Here is a 14,987-nt window from a genome sequence, read left to right as displayed (position 1 = left end):
ACTGAATCCCCCTTGGAATTAGGGATTTAAGTAAATGAGGAGGAACTTCCAGGTGACTTGCACGAGCATCGTCTGCAGGGACTGATTGTGTCAGCAGCCCATACTTCTCAGACTCAGATGCACACTGGGTTCACAGGTGCCTGGCCTCCATCCCTGACCAGTTGTGTCAGATTCCCTGCACGTGAGACTAGGGCATCAGAATTTTTCAGTTTCCCAGGTGATTCCGGGGTGCTGCCAAAGCTTGAGAAACACGTTTCTAGGCTATTGTGTCCCCTAAGAATACTTTGTGGTTCAAAATAAGAGTTGAGAAGGATCCTGTAATAAAAGGACTCTGTAATAATTCATATATAAGGTGAAAGACGGGCTTCCTTGGTGGCTCAGTGGTAAAGAATCTGCCTGCCAATGGAGGAGACAGGAGATGCAGGTTCGATCCTTGGGTTGGGAAGATCCCCTGGAGAATGAAATGGCTATCACCTCCAGTGTCTTTGCTTGGAGAATTCCATGGACAAAGGAGCCTGGAGGGCTACAGTTCATGGGGTCACAAAGAGTCGGACACGACTAAAGGATTAATGGATAAGACATGCAGACACAGCCATAACTACCATGAAGGAAAACAATTATACTCAGAAATACCTAGAAGCAGAAGGCACAGCACGGCTCGTAAGGCCATGGGATGCACCAGGGTCTGTCGGGAGGCAGAGCGGAAGATGGGCAAGAGCCTTTCTAGTGGTTTCTGCAGGAAAAACAAGCCACAGTAGGCAGGTTAAAGTTTGGCCAGTTTGACAGGTTCTAGCAGGTTCTGGGGCATACAGGCTGTCCCTAGTTGCCTGGTACCTGGCCCCTGGGGGTCACCTGGACTGTGAGAGCCCAGTAAAGGAAGAGGTTGGGGTATAGGCTCTGGATTGGTTGGTTTGCATAGAAACACTTACAAGCAAGTCCTTTTCCAGCTCTAGAAATCAGCCATCCCTGGGAGGGTGGTCTGTCCAGAATAAGTATGCCCCCCCACACACCTGATGTCAACACATCAGAAAATATAGCAAATTTTAAAATGTGATGACTACCCCTTGCAGAGAGAAACATAGAAGGTGACCTGCCCCCAGGCCAGGTGGAGGTCTGGTTAAATTCTACTTAGCATAAACATAATCATGGGGTTTCTAACGTCCCTGCAGGTCCCCCAGGTGGCACTTGTCCACTAGCCAAGGGCTGGGGAAACGGTAAGGAAGGAAATCAAGACGGAGGAGCCACAGATGACCTAAGAGCACCACGTCCAATCAGACAGATGGGTGGAGAAGACTAGGTGGCCAGGTTATAGTCCCCAAATGGGCAAAACCTGCCGGGACCCTACAGTGCCGAAGGTTCCAGTATCTGAGACCACCCCGGATCAGACAAGCATCCAGGGAAGGAGAGATGGACGGCAGCGAAGAGAGAGAAGAAAACAGAATCTCTGGCTGGAGAATCCTGGGCAGTTCTGCAATTGACAGCCTCACTGTTCAGATGGGAATGCTGGATCAGAGGGGCGGGGACTCCCCCAGTGTCACACAGGGAGGGGCAGGGCAGAGCAGGGACTGCGATTCTGATCTTTCAGTGACAGAGGCATCCCCGTGGGTCCTCCACAGCTCCTTTCTAAACACAGCAGGACCCTATTATAGGTACTGCCTGGGTTTCCAGCTTCCACTGGAGATGTGAGACAAGAGGGCAACATCAGCTCCTTGCTCCCTGCCCGCTGTGTCCCCAACACCTCAGAGCCTGGGTCAGAACCTTTCCCTGTCTGGGGCTTATTTTGGTTCACACAGAACCCAGGCCCAGTACCTTCTCTCTCTGAAGCTGACCCTTACTGTAATCAACACAGGGTGTTAACAATAGTGCCAAGGTTTGCACTCAGCCCGTGCTGAGGACCTGTTTGAATGTGCCCCTGTTTTATCTCTCATCCTCCTCACTCTAACCCTACAGGGTAAATTTTATTATTATTTCCACTTTACAGAGACGGAAACTGAGGTCCGTTTCGTGAATATGCCCAAAGGGAGGCACACACACAGACCCTCTCCCATCCTGGGTTCAACATGTGCATTTGAGCGGCTCCATCTTTGGTGCTTGCGCTCTGTCGTGTCTGACTCTGTGAGACCCCACGGGCTGTAGCCCACCAGGCTCCTCTGTCCATGGAATTTCTTCCAGGCAAGAGTACTGGAGTGGGTTACCATTTCCTACTCCAGGGGATCTTCCTGACCCAGGGCTTGGGTCTCCTGCACCTCCTGCCTTGGCAGGTAGACTCCTTACCCCTGACTTCCATCTCAAACATTTCCTTTTGTTAAACACATGCTGCTGGGCACTCAACATACATCATGTCATCTCATCTTTGTAATGACTTCATGAAATTGGCCCCACTGACACCCCCATATAACATATGGGACAGGAAAGAGGTGACGTGTCTTACCCTAGGGGACATGGCCGTCCAGACGCAAAGCTGGGGTTTGAACCTAGCTCTTCTTCAAGCACAGCGACTCACCTACCTATGTTGCACAGAATGCAATTTAGCCCTATCTCTTTTCCTTTCTCTTTTTTTGCGCCAGCATCCTGTTGCCATGGACACCAGCTGCATCTGCCAGTAGCCAGACAGAACTTCACCTCATCTGTGTTTCCCGACTTTTGCTTTCTTCTCTGTCCATGGCAAAAAGTTCTGCCATGTGGCCAGATTCTCTGGGAAAACCCTGACTCATGGGATCAGAAGCTGGTGGGTTAATATTTCCCACTCTCTCTCTTCGTGTCTTGGGTGAAAGCATTTGAGGTGTGTTCTACGTGGTTTTTCAGACAGGGCCCAGGTGGGACAGAGCCCAGGTATCCCGAATGGCACCCAGTTCAGTAATGCACCTTTGAGTTGGCTTTCTCTCATCCCTGTTTCACCCATTCGGTCCCATGGAGGGGACATTCAAAAATGCACTCAAGTATTTCCCATTAGGGCTTTCAAACTTCCCGCCTCTCCCCACACTGCACAGATCCGGAGGACAGGCTCAGAGGAGGACTGGTCCCTGGTCTGAGCCACATACAGTGTAGTTTTTGCCTATTTCCTTCACCTTATGGTGGGTAGGATCCAAGAGGCAAGCTGTTGCCCCATTGGGGTCACACAGAGTCGGACACAACTGAAGTGACTTAGCAGCAGCAGCAGCATCAAGGCACAATGTGTCTATAAGATTTAGAAATTCTTGTCAAGTTGGTAGCCACTGACCCAGATCAGAGAACTGACTGAAACCCCAGAAAAGTGTCCCCAGATGGTTCCGCCTCTCCATGTCCAACACGGGCTTCTGAGTTCCTACTTCCGAGGATTTTTAGCTGCTGTTCATGAGCGAGCTTGGAGGAACCAGAGCGCGTGTGGCCAGTGACTCACCTTCTGTAAGACACAACTGAGTATGTGAAGGTCATCTAGTCCAACCTCATTTTAAAGGCGGGTATACTGAGCCCTCTCCAGTAGAGATTTCTTCTCAAATAGTATGATAAAATGCATTTTTAATCTTTTTGTAGAACCGTGTTTCTCTCCAGAGGAAAAATAAAGCATTTAGGCTTATTAACTATGGAAAATGCAAGTAAGAAGACTCATAAAACTTGCCTATAATTAATCTTACCATTGGGGTATAACCATGCAACACTGATTTAATATATGACTCAAAGGATGTAAAATGTAGTTTGTGTCTGTTAAAGATGGATCAGCCGAAAATGATTGTTTCCAGCCCTCTTTTTTTTTTTTCCATTTATCCCTTTCTCATTTACTGAGATCTACTAAGTGTCAGGCACTGTGCTAATTCACATTGTTTAAAGAAAAAAATATGAATAAGTTAATGTGAAGAGGAAAATTTCCCCTACTTCATTGTTTGAATAAGGGACAAGGAGTCTTCCTCAGCAATTATGCAGAGCAGTGTTCTTTAAACGACCTCAGATGGATTCCTGTAAGAGTGTGTGCATGTGCGTGCCCCTGCTCTGTGAGTGTGCATGCTCTGTGTGTGTGCTGTGTGTGTACACATACGTATGCCTGTCCAGTCTGAATTTTCATGAACCTCCTGAAATCCTCTTTCCAAATCCTTAGCGATCTGTGACACCGGGTTGAATGGCCTCTTGAATTGCATCAGATAAATCAATCTATTTACCCCGTCTCTTGTGGGGGCCGGTTTAGGTTCTTGTCATTTTTTACCTTCTTATAGATGCTGAGTGAAATAGTTGAGGCTGCCTTCGTGGGAGTCTCTCCTTCCTCTCCCCGCAGTGGGGGTGGCGGGGGCGGGGGAAGTCCCTCCTGCTCATCTCTCTGCCTCTTCCCCATCAATCCTGCCCTTTTCTGTTGGGAGCTGTTTTCCCGTGAGGCGAAATTTTGCCACAAGGGGTCCTTCGTACTCTTTCAGCGGAAGCAAGTCTTTGTTTCAAACAGAAAGGGATTTGGAGCCCAAGAAACTCTGGTTTACATCCCAGCTCGGCCACTTGCTCTGCCCATGGCTTTGGAAAAGGGATTTGACCTCTGCGCCCCTCAGTTTCCCTGACTGAGAACTGGGAAGAGCAGCCCTTTTAACCACATTATCTAAGCATCAGAGCAGCCTTGCAGGAAAAGTGTTCGGTGTGGTATCCGGTGCACGGTAGGCACTGGATAAGTGGCAGCTCTTCATAGCAGGCTCTGCTGCTCAGTTCTTGGAAAATGGGGATTAAAAGAGTCCCTGGTTCATGGGGGTCACGGGCAGGATTAAATGAGATAGTACACATCATGTACCCAATCAAGAGTTTCAGTTGATTGAATTATTACCTTTTTGAAAGTGAAAGTGAAAGTCACTCAGCCATGTCCAACTCTTTGTGACCCCATGGACTGTAGCCTGCCAGGCTCCTCTGTCCATGGAATTCTCCAGGCAAGAAGACTGGAATGGGTAGCCATGCCCTTTTCCAGGAGATTTTCCCAACCCAGGGATCAAACCCAGGTCTCCTGCATGGCAGGCAGATTCTTTACCGTATGAGTCACCAGAATCTCCCATTATCTTTTCAACCATTAATAAATAATATTGTTGTTTTTATTATTGTAAGGTCCTGGTCTGCTAATGTCCCCATTTACATAATAATATAGGAGATAAATTAGGCTAGGCCTTTGACAGGAGGTCAGATGGGGCAGTGCACTTTCTGGGGACCCAGGAGTTGATCCCCCATCACCATCTCCTTCTCAGCTCACTGGCAAGTGGCATCTGCTGAAAAATGTCCTGGGAGTCCTCCCGTGCTGGCTTCCCTAAGAGCAGCAGCCGCCCCAAGGTCACTGAGAGACGCCCCCACCCCAAGGCATGCAGGGTAAGTCGTGCCCCTCACATTTGTGCAGCAAAATGACCCAGTCCTTGCCCATCCCACAGAAGACCAAGTACCCACCCTGAAGCATCGAAACTCCTGAAGCAGTCCTGCCTGCACCCTCTTCTGTTGCTGGAAAAGTTCATCCAAGTGGCCCCTCATTTTGCAGGGACACTTTCGCACTGTGGGGGAAACTTTCCCAGCCTCCCCCTGGCAATCATCTGAGGAGACCTGGTTATTATCTAAGAGGGCACTGTGGTTTGAGACCAGGTCCAGTCTGAGTTCAACTCAAGAGCTCCTATTTACTATTTGAAAGAGAATTGCCGGAAAGAGTAAGTACTCTATAAATATTGGCTCTGTTCTTTATCTATATACCTATTTATCTCTCTATTATATTGATTCTGCTCTAATCTATCTAAATAAAATATGTAAAATATACTTATAAATAAAATATATAAATTAGATACATTAGAAAAGAGCTAATGAAATATATGTAACATATGTATATAAATATAGATAAGAGAATGTTTGCGTGCTAAGTCACTTCAGTCATGTCTGACTCTTTGTGACCCTACGGATTATACCCTGCCAAGTTCCTCTGTCCATAGGGATTCTCCAGGCAAGACTACTGGACTGGGTTGCCATGTCCTTCTCCGGGGGATCTTCCAGACCCAGGGATCAAACCTGTGTCTCCTGCGTCTCCCGGTGCTTTACTGCTAGCGCCACCTGAGAAATCCAGGTAAGAGAATATATATAAATACGTATGTATATCTATATATGAGGATATAGCTAAGAGGTTAGATGGATGCATATATGAACACATGTATGCATATCATCTTAGGGTTATTCCAGGTGGCGCAATGGTAAAGAATCTTCCTGTCAATGCAGGTTCGATCTCTGGGTCTGGAAGATCTTCTGGAGTAGGAAATGGCAACCCACTCCAGACTTCTTGCCTGGAGAATTCCATGGACAGAGGAGCCTGGTGGGCTACAGTCCTTGGCATTGCAAAAATTTGGACATGACAAGCTCAGATATCATCTTACACCCCATGCACAATTAAAAAAATTTTTTGATTGTACTTTTACTAACAACAATTAATAATACTTTCTGTGAAAAAAATAAAGCAAGATAAGGGGTTAGAATCTGACAAAGTAATTTAGAGTAATTTAGAATCTCACTATAGACAGCACTATGTTATTCATTACTCTTTCCTGGCATTTTTTTGGGGGGGCTGTGTCTTGTGGTTTGACACACAGTCTTTTGATCCTCTCAACAGTCTATTGAGGAAGGTACTATTATCATCATCCCATTTCACAGATGAGCAAACAAAGTCCCAGAGACATCAGCACGGTCTTCAGAGTCCAAACTCTTAACTGTGCACTCAGGGAAACATTGAAGGGCTCAGCGCAGTGCCTGACACCCAAGGACTCAGCGCCTGGTGGCTGTTTTCCTGGGAGGCTCTGAAGGGTCCAGAGATACAGCCTAAAGGGTTCCTCCGGGTTGATGCTTTTTTAACTGACCTTCTGCAGGGTGGGGGCATGGAGCTGGGTTATCTCACGGTGGCCTTTCAACCTCTGGGAGGGCTGGGGTCAGGGCCGGGGCAGCAGGCCTGCTGAGGGCTGGAGGGTTGGGCGGCAGGGAGCCTGTCAATGTGAGACATCCCAGGAGGACCGGTGGGGAGGGCTCAGGGGGTGGCAGAGCAGTGGGGGGACCCTGCCCTGCAATCCACCATCCAGCCTGGGACAGCAGACGAGGGCAGAGGGGCAGAGGGGAGGCTGGTCCTGCCCCTCTCCATGCTCCTCCTTTCACCAGCTATCTTCTGGGTTTTAGTTTTTTTTTAAGATTTTTTTGGCATGGCCCAGTTTTAAAGTCTTTATTGAATTTGTTACAATATTGCTTCTGTTTTATGGTTTTGGTTTTTTGAATCTAAAGCATGTGGGATCATAGCTTCCTGACCAGGGATCGAACCTGTACCTCTGCATTGGAAGGCAAAGTTCTAACCACTGGACCGCCAGGGAAATCTCCAAGGCTTTTAGGGTCAACGCTTCATCTTGTAAGTCTGAATGGCGCTCACAATATATCTTTAAGGAAAAGTGAGAAAGGTAGAGGGCCTCTAGCATCCTCTCACCCTGAGCTAAACAAGAATGACTGGATATGTGGCCTTCCCCAGCTTCTTCCCCCTCCAGATAAGAAACATACAGACATGTAGGAATTCCCCCCTTTTGCAAAAATTAGATCACACCCCACTGTTACTCTGCAGCATGCCTTTATCACTGATTGGCCCCGGATAGTTTTCAAGTTAAAATGTCTGTGTCTGCCTCATTCTTTTTAGGCATTGCGTAATATTCCACGCTGTGGCTGTACCATCACTCAGCCATTTCCCAACTGATGGATGAAAAGGTCACACCAGGTTTGTTGCATGTTATAAAACGTGCTATGATCAAAACCCTCATCTGTGTTCCTTGAGCCCTGACTGCTACTTCTAGAGTTTCAGAAGTGGGTCAGACACCACGGAATTTTGGAATTCTAGTAGATTTTTATCAAATTGCTTGCCATAATGGCTCTTCCCCCCCTCCCATAAACTTTTTATTTTGTATTGCAGTATAGCTGATTAACAAACAATGTCGTGATAGTTTCAGGTAAACAGTGAAGGGACTCAACCATACATATACGTGTATCCATTCTCCCCCCAATTCTAAAGGAAATCAGTCCTGAATATTCACTGGAGGGACTGATGCTGTGGCTGAAGCTCCAATACTTTGGCCACCTGATGCAAAGGACCAACTCATTGGAAAAGACCGTGATGCTGGGAAAGGTTGAAGGCAGGAGGAGAAGGGGACAACAGAAGATGAGAGGGTTGGATGGCATCATTGACTCAATGGACACGAGTTAAACTCCGGTAGATGGTGACGGACAGGGAAGCCTGGCGTGCTGCAGTCCTTGGGGTCACAAAGAGTTGGAGATGACTGAGTGACTGAACAACAACCTCTGTGCTATACAGTGGGTCCTTGTTGGTTCAGTTCAGTTCAGTTCAGTCGCTCAGTCGTGTCCGACTCTCTGCGACCCCATGAATCACAGCACGCCAGGCCTCCCTGTCCATCACCAACTCCCGGAGTTCACTCACACTCATGTCCACAGAGTCGGTGATGCCATCCAGGCATCTCATTCTCTGTCGTCCCCTTCTCTTTTTGGTTACCCATTTTAAATATAGGAGTGTGTACATGTCAATCCCAAACTCCCTAACTATCCCTTCCCCTAGTCCTTCCTCCCGACCCCGGCAACCATAAGTTCGTTCTTTAAGTCTGTCTCTTTCTGTTTTGTAAGTTCACTTGTATCATTTCTTTTTAGAGTCCACATATAGGGAATGTCATAGGAGCATCCTTCTGTCTGACTTACTTCACTCAGTATGACAATCTCTAGGTCCATCCACATTGCTGCAAATGGCTTTATTTCATTTTTTTTTTAGTGGCTGAGTAATCATGAGGTAAGGGCCCTTGCGATTCACAGTGCCTCCAATGGTCTGCTCAGGTGTGTGTTTCTATGCAGCCTGAATGTTATCTGTGTGTGTGTGTGAGAGAGAGAGAGAGAGGAAAGGTGGGAGGGAGTAAGGGAGGAAAGGAGGATGCCTAGGATCAATGAATCTGGTAGATGAAACCCAAAAATTGAAAGAAAAATTATATTTAAGACTTTTACGTCATATGCCTTTGAAAGCAAAGGTTCTGCCATTTTTAAGGGGAGAAGATAAAAGTCATGGTATTGTGAAAGTGAAGTCGCTCAGTCGTATCCGACTCTTTGCAACCCCGTGGACTGTAGCCTACCAGGCTCTTCCGTCCATGGGATTTTCCAGGCAAGAATACTGGAGTGGGTTACCGCTTCTTTTTCCAGGAGATCTTCCCAACCCAGGGATTGAACCCAGGTCTCCCACATAGTAGGCAGATGCTTCACCATCTGAGCCACTAGGGAAGTCACTATTGTAGCCACATAACCAATCACAGAGGAGACTGTCATCCAGAAGGGAATGACCTGGCCCTGTGACTAGGGCAACGGTGTCCAGAAGAAGGGACGCAGCCTGGGGTCGGGGGCTCAGGGGCACGTTGCCATCAACTTGATGATCCAAAGGCCCGGATGAGGGACTTCCCTGGTGGTCCAGTGGTTACGACTCTGTACTTCCAATGTAGGGGTGATGGGTTTGATCCTTGGTTGGGGAACTAAGATCCTATATGCCTTGTGGGCAGGCTGAAACAAAAAGCAAAGGGTGGGTGAGATGCTCAGAATGGAAGCAGTTAGGGTTGGCCTGTGGAGAAGACCCCGGCTTTCCCTCCCCAGGTCCCTGGGGTGCTGTTTACTCTGCCTGAGTCCCCATCACTGCTGGTGTCTGTGCCCTTGTGCTCCTATTGGCCTGGCTCTCTCCCTCCCTCTGGGAGGTAGCCCCTGGGGCGCTGGAATTGCTCTGTCCTCATTGGCAGAGAGATAGAAGGTTCTGGAACTTCATGAGCTTCAGGGCAGCTCTTAGGCTGTGATGGATTGATGGGAGGTAGAGAAACCAGCTCCCTCTCCTGAGCTGGGATAAATTCAGAGGCATAGTTCAAACTGCAGAACGCCCGCTGGGATAAATTCAGAGGCATAGTTCAAACTGCAGAACGCCCTGCGGGATCGGGTTGAGACTTTGCCTGAAGTTGCATCCTCACAGGACCCCCTTTCCTGCTTCTCCTCCCTTACAGGTTTCTCCTGGGGACAGTCCATTAATAAATGCCTGGCACACAAGTCTTGTCGCGGGCTCTGCAGACCTGGGCACGGGGACAATAGCAATTCTGCAAAGCCCCCTGTTGGGAGCAATGTACTTCATTCCACCGTCATCCAAACTCCAGATCTCAAACTCCGCTGCAGCAGAACGGGTAGATTCAGTCTCCCAAAGCGAGTTTGACAGTGTGAACCAGGAAACTTAAAGGCTGTATCCCTCTGGTTCTTTTTTGTTGTTCAATCGACAATCATGTCCAACTCTTTGCGACCCCATGGACTGCAGCATGCCAGGCTGCCCTGTCCTTCACTGTCTCCTGGAGTTTGCTCAGATTCGTGTCCATTGAATCCTTGAGGCTACCTACCCATCTCATCCTCTGCCACCCTCTTCTCCTTTTGCCTTCAGTCTTCCCCAGCCTCAGGCTCTTGTTATCCTACCTCTAAGAATGCAGACTGAAGAAAGAGCTGTCACTCAGCTCAGCGCTTGTTAGCTAGGTAACCTGGAGCAATTTGCTCATTCTCTGTAATCCTCAGTTTTCTCACCTGTGCAACTCAACAATGACAGTGTCTATATCATAAGCCTGTGAGAATTAAACAAAATAATGCATTCACCGCTTATATTCCAGGGCCTGGGTAAAGAGTAAATTCTAAATAAATGCTGCTGTAGATCCTGCTCACCGCATGGTGGTTATGTTTCCAAACTCAGGAATTAATAAACTGTCAACACTTACCATGAACCAAGCCCTGTAACATCACTTGGGTAACCCTGCTGACACTGGGTTTTTACACCCTCCGATGCTCTTTTTAATTTTAAGAATATCAGTACAAAAGGGAAAGAAATTCAGAGTAAAAGTCCTCCCTGTCTAAATAGCAGCGCCTACCTCTCCTGTTTGCCCAAAATGACCATTGCTAAGAGACCTTTACTTTCTTCCGGGAAAAAAATCCTACTTAATAAAGTGCCATCATAGTTATTATTATGATGGCAATTAATAAGAAATTGCCATGAAAGTGCATGGCAGATCCAGGGAAATCTGGAGAAGAGAACAGCTACCCACTCCAGTCTTATGGCCTGGAGAATTCCAAGGACAGAGGAGCCTGGTAGGCTACAGTCCATGGGGTCACAAAGAGTCAGACATTACTGAACAACTTTCATTTTCACTTTCATGGCAATTTCTTATTTATTGCCATCATCATAATAAATATGATGGCATAGTATTAAGCAGGATTTTTTTTTCCTGGAAGAACATAAAGGACTTTTAGCATTGGTTATTTTGGGAAAACAGGAGAGCTAAGCCAACGTTGGTACTTAGACAGGGAGGACTTTTACTCATCAGGACTGTGGTGAGCTTTAAGCAGAAGGTCAGATCCACGGCCTTGCCTGGAGTAAGCTCTGAGTCATGTCATAACTCACACTTGGGCACAAGAGGACAACCTAGTGAATTCCAGATGCAGGGCCAGGAGAAAGTGAAAGCTGAATCACTCAGTCGTGTCCAGCTCCTTGCAACCCCATGGACTGTAGCCCACCAGGCTCCTCTATCCGTGAAATTCTCCAGGCAAGAATACTGGAGTGGGTTACCAGTCCCTTCTCCGAGGGATCTTCCTAACCCAGAGATCGAATACAGATCACCCGCATTACAGGCAGATTTTTTACAGTCGGAGCCGCCAGAAGAGGAAATCAGATAATCTATGAAAAAAACAAAACAAAACAAATGCAGCAATAGTTTTAATGATAGAGAAGCGAAAGCCAAACAAAAATATATAGAAAAAGCTTCTGTGGACCCTCTCCAGAGGTTACCACTGGGACTAGTTTGGGTAACTCTCCAGTCTTTCTTTCATTTTTTATATTTCAAACATAAATGTACACCCAGATAATCTGGGAAGTATGGATCATATTCTACCTATTTTTCAAGTTAGTGATTTTTGTGTGATGTGTCTCAGAATGGGGTGGAACATTTCAGCATCAGTACCTGTGGCTCCTTTAGCTTTCTGTCCTGTGAAATACCACTCAGTAGTCAGTGCTCATTTACCGACTCCCCCTCAGAGGGACACCTAGGTTACTACCCACTTTCTCCCCTGGAAGTCGTTCTATGTGTGAACATCTTATGCTTGTTTTTCTTTATGCACCTGTGGTAGTAATTTTATATAGTACATCTGCTGACTCCCCCTAAAGAGCCCCTGAGAAAACCATAGGTCAAGAAGGCTAAGTTTATTTTTTAAATACTTTTTATTTCGCACTGGAGTATAGTTGATTAACAGGGTTGTGACAGTTTCAGGTGGACGGCAATGGGACTCAGCCATACATATACATGGATCCATTCTCCCCTAAACTCTCCTCCCAGCCAGCCTGCCTCATAACATTGAGCAGAGTTCCCTGTGCTATGCTGCAGGAACTTATTGGTTATTCATTTGTTTATAGTTTGAGTTTTTAAAATTTTTAAATGAAATGAGCATCCAGGATAATGTTCAGGAATATAAAACAACATGTATTATATATGTATTTGGATTTAACACTAATTCTAGATTTTTTGGGAGAAAGAATTTTATTTCTTGATTTAAATAGAAATAGCCAAGTCATACTATTTCCTCAAGGGAGTTAAGATTAGTTTGAAAGTAGTTGCTTAATATAATTTCGTGATGGCTATTCATTTTAAATACAGCAGTGTGTACATTTCGATCCCAAACTCCCTAACTTTCCCATCCCCTCATCCTTCTACTCTGGCAACCATAAACATTCTCTAAGTTTGTGAATCTGTTTGTAAGTATGGCCACGATCCTATGGACTGTTGCCCACCAGGCTCCTCTGTCCATGGGGATTCTCCAGGCAAGAATACATTTCCTTCTCCAGGGGATCTTCCTGACCCAGGGATTGAACCTGGGTTTGCTGCATTGCAGGCTGATTCTTTACCATTTGAGCCAAAGAAGTCCTCTGTTTTGTAAATAAGTTTATTTGCATCATTTCTTTTTAGATTCTGCATATAAGTGATGTTAATATATTTCTCCAAGAAGGCCAAGTTCTTTTTAAATTTTTACTTTTTATTGGAGTATAGTTAATTAACAGTGTTGTATTAGTTTCAGGTTACAGCAAAGTGGTTCGATTGTAATATAGACGTACATCTATTCTTTTTGAAATTCTTTTCCCATTTAGGATATTGTATTGAGCAGAGTTCCCTGTGCTATACAGTAGGTCCTTGTTGGTTTAAGATAGAAAACCAAGAAGGCTAAGTGTATTAGACTGACTGCAGTAAGGGATCATATTAGCCATGTCTCGAAAGGGAAGTCCGGCAGAGTATTGATAGGGTTTTAAGAGCTGAGCTGGATGATTGGAAAGCAGGAAGTAGGTTGACATTTGGTAGAGTTGATGACATGATGGCTCTGGATGGGTGAACACAGCGAGGCTGGGATTTGGGGTGAATCTTGATGTGCAAATTGTCTTGATAAGTACATTATCTAGCCTCTTCTTCTAGGGGCAAGCATGTCCCCAAACCAGCAGCTGGGTTGTTTCTACTTGGCCTCAGCATTTCAATTGATGTTGGTTTCAATTTTCAATGCCTGCAAGGTGAATTTTTTGCATCAAAAGTATGGCTGCTTAGAACTGCCAGCATATAGCAGTAATAAAAAGCAGACCAACTGTTCATCGATTTTATTGTTGTTTTTCTTTACAGATAAATGTACCTTCTTATTGCCTGGGGAAGCCACTTCACCGCACCCCTCCCTCAGCTCCCAACAGTGTTCCAGTGATTGACACAGAAGTATTTTGGAGAGGAGCTGGCAGGAGACAATAAAACAATGTCCATGATAAAATAATTCCTTTCTGCTGTTGCACACACCACCCTCTCGAATACAGTATTAGTTACAAGTTATATTTCTGCCTACAATCTTAGAGGTTAATTATTTTCTTATACATTTTTTTAAAGTGTTGGAATAATTTTAGACTTATGTCACAGTGGCATAGATAATACAGAGAATTGCCATATATATGGGCTTCCCTCATAGCTCAGTTGGTAAAGGATCCGCCCGCAATGCAGGAGACCCTGGTTCGATTCCTGGGTCTGGAAGATCCACTGGAGAAGGGATAGGCTACTCAGTCAGGTATTTTGGGCTTCCCTTGTGGCTCAGCTGGTAAAGAAACTGCCTGCAATGCAGGAGACCTGGGCTTGATCCCTGGGTTGGGAAGATCCCCTGGAGAAGGGAAAGGCTACCCACTCAAGTATTCTGGCCTGGAGAATTCCATGGACTGTGTAGTCTGTGGGTTCGCAAAGAGTCAGACACGACTGAGTGATGTTCACTTCACTTTATACACACACACACACACGCACGCACGTGTAATGTAGATGGCTAGTCAGAGCAGCTCTATGGCACAGGGAGCTCAGCTCGGTGCTATGTTGGCATCTTTTGACATCATGGAACTTTCGTCAAAGTTGGGAAACCAACTTCAGCATTCCACTGTTATCAAAAAGTTATCCTAACTTTATTCCAATCCCACCACCTTTTACACAATCATTTCCTTTTTTCCGTTGATCCATGTCTCATCCGGGATCGCACTGACATTTACTCATCTTGTTTCCTCCAGACTATGACAGCTTCTCAGTCTTCTGCTGCTTGTGACTTTGACCGATTTGAGGAATACCACTTACTGGTCAGGCGTTTTGGAGAAGGTCCCTGCACTGTGGTTTTTCTGACGTGGTTCTCACAAGTAGACTGGGGCGATGGATTACCGGGGAGAAGACCACGGATGTGGGAACCGCATCCATCACCTGCCCTCACAGGTGGCAGTGACCTTCATCATGTGGTCAAGGTGGTGTCTGCCGGGTTTCCTCATTGTGATGCCACCATTTTCCTCCTTCCCACATTCTTTCACGTGTGGGGAAGGTCAGGGGGAGGAGAGAGAAGAGATTGAACTCCACCTCCCGGACAGTAAGGCAGCTACCTCTCATTCTTTGCTTTCTCCTGTAATC

This window comes from Moschus berezovskii, chromosome 19 (assembly GCF_049115385.1).
Source record: "Moschus berezovskii isolate FMDL1 chromosome 19, NW_MosBer_1.0, whole genome shotgun sequence".
NCBI classification, from domain to species: domain Eukaryota; kingdom Metazoa; phylum Chordata; class Mammalia; order Artiodactyla; family Moschidae; genus Moschus; species Moschus berezovskii.
This window is presented reverse-complemented; position numbering follows the sequence as displayed.